Below are 2,814 nucleotides of genomic sequence, written 5' to 3'. Positions count from 1 at the left end.
ATACGCTTAGCCGCAGTAAATATTAATAAATATATCAAAATTTACAGTAGCAATGAAGTGAAAATTTAGGGTTTTTTTTATCAAAAACATTTGGGTGTTGAAATCATTTTCTTCTTATTTTGAAGTGCGAATAAGGATCAAATACTACATCCGGACTCTGGACACAATTTCCGCCCGAAGTCTGGTAGGGCGTCATGTGTCAGGTGCCCACCACAATACACTGAGATTGATCAATATTAAAATTTGTGGAAACTACTTGACACGTGGTGCCCCATCATTGGACTCTGGATGCATCCAGAGTCTTAACCTAATATTTTTTCTATGAGAGAGAGAGAGAGAGAGGATATACTTTTTTTTTTTAATTTTTATTTTTATTTTGGGAGGAGAATTAATGTTCTCTGTCAAATTATTGTGGTAACAATAAATTCAAAATTTTATGTAAAATGGTAGAGGTAAGAAAAAGAGAGGCTTTACTCGGTGTAAATTAATCAAACTTTGGCAAGCTCATCAAGCATATATTGCATTATTTGTGCTGGCTCATCCTGCAAACAGGCAAAGCTTTTTTTTTTGTTCTCGATTCGTTTCCTTATTTCATAGAACAAGAACTATTCATGGATATGGATACTTCTCTCTAAAGACTTGTGTATATTGGTGTGTGCATCAAGATGAAACAAGAATGTAACAACAGAAGAAAACAACAAAATGAAAAAATCTAAAATATTTCCACTAGATCACAATTGTGAAGAAAGAACCCTCTTTCTCTATCTCTTGAGAGGGTATAAAAGCTATACATGATGATATGGTGGCTCGGTGATAGGGCATTTCCTCCCACACCGAAAGATTCCAGCCTCCATGTTCACCGACCTCAAAAAAATAAAAAAAAAAGGACCAGACACTGGGGAATACAATAAAAGCAATTATAGACTAGTAAGCGTAATTTAGGAAAATTAGAAAATTAATGCAAAATATAGTATGAAGTGAGCAGGAACTCAGGAGAATACCATAATAACTGCATTAGGTTCTAGGAGGTTTGTATTTATATAGATTAGATACATTGAATGTCAAATATATGTTCAACTCTAGAGGCAAAGACAACAAACACATAAGCATTATCGTTTATACATTTCGGTACTGGAAAGGGGCCAAATTTCAATGCTTTCAACCTGTGTTTCTTATTAACTTGACCATATATTGTTGTGAAGAAATTGTCAATTTTTTTTTCTTACCTCTTACAACATTGAATTGATGCCATCTACTAATTTTGTGCTACTCTAACTTTTTGACTTGGGGATAATGATGATGTCAATTTTAAAATTAAAAATTTTGGTGAAAACAATGCTTAAAGGAAGACGACTATCGGCTCTGGTCTATTCACTATAAAATTGAATGTGAATTATGCCCGCCAAAGAAACTAATCCCATTATTTATGCCTTTCATTCGCCACAAAACAAATCATATTACCCAAAGTGTGGTAGAAGCCTTCTATTTGTCAATTTGTTTGAGGATGATATGTCTGTGGGCTCTGAAAATTACCACAGGATAACTCTATGTAATTATTTTATTATTATTCTTTTATTGAGAGAGCTTAGGAGCGTCGAGTTTTCAGAAGCAGACTGGATTGTAGATAAGACACTACCCATAGATTTCGCCCTCATTTTGCGAGGACTTCTTGATCTGTGGCTCTAGGTTTTCCATTGGCGCAAGCCCCTATGATTAAATAGCTCTGTCGATAAACTTTCAACTAAGGCTAGTCATTAATTTAAGTATTCAACATATAAAAGCAACAGACTTTGAATTTAAATTATATAATTCACCACTTGGAACTTAAAGCGGATGATAGGGGAATGAAAACGAAACCTGATCAAGATTACATGGTTCTGTCATCTCAAGTCATCGTGGTCTCTGATCTACTTAGTTAGAGGAGGTAGTCGACCCAACCTGACAAAATGATTTTTGTCAGCAGTCAAGAGTTGTGTCGTCCAAGAAATCCTTATAGATATGAAATGGATGTTTGTCTAAAAGGACAAATTTAAGTCGACCTTAGCTAACATAAGGTTTTATGACAATCAATATTACCCTTATGATTTACAACTCAAAAGGTAGAAAGTTGTTAGGGAACATACTAGTTGCAGATATAATGGTGTCATTTGACGACAACCACCCGGTCAGGGGGCCATAGTCGTACTTCTACTTTGTGGAGGCCTTGGGCCAAATCACACGTACAAAGGACTCGAGTCACATCCTTACTGATATGAAATTACTTTGATTATAAATATATTGATACATTTGATATGAAATTTGCTCTTTATGAGCTGAAGTGAATCAAAAATTTGTCAGCCTCGATAAATTGCTGCAAATGGAGGATGAAATTTGTTTTTAGCTCTTTGGTGATTGAATTTTAGCTTAAATATTTGGTTGGTTACTTTGAGAAAGCTTGATTTTAAAAATTGACCATTCCGATTGAAATCTTCGATCAACACGATCATCATCAGGGAATTAGGCATTAAAGCATTTATATTTAAAGACGGGTATATAATTTTGTCAGTATAGACTTTTAAGGCATAAGTCCTGTCGACTCCTGTCCTAACAAGGAGGAGAATCATACTAATTTGGTGATTTGGATTTGTAATTTCTTTTTTCATAATTTGGATATTTATTAGGGCTTACTAGACTCTTTAACTTGAGTCTTTATGAGGAAGAGGATCAGATTATTAGGGTGAGACTTACAACAATATCCAATAGACAAGGTTGCCTTATTAGCTCGTGCAACATTCTTGAACCAAGTAGTTGAGCATTTTACACATTGGTTGGAGC

Source organism: Phalaenopsis equestris, unplaced genomic scaffold (genome assembly GCF_001263595.1).
Source record: "Phalaenopsis equestris unplaced genomic scaffold, ASM126359v1 Scaffold000107, whole genome shotgun sequence".
In the NCBI taxonomy this organism is placed as follows: Eukaryota; Viridiplantae; Streptophyta; class Magnoliopsida; order Asparagales; family Orchidaceae; genus Phalaenopsis; species Phalaenopsis equestris.
Note: the sequence above shows the minus strand (reverse complement) of the source record.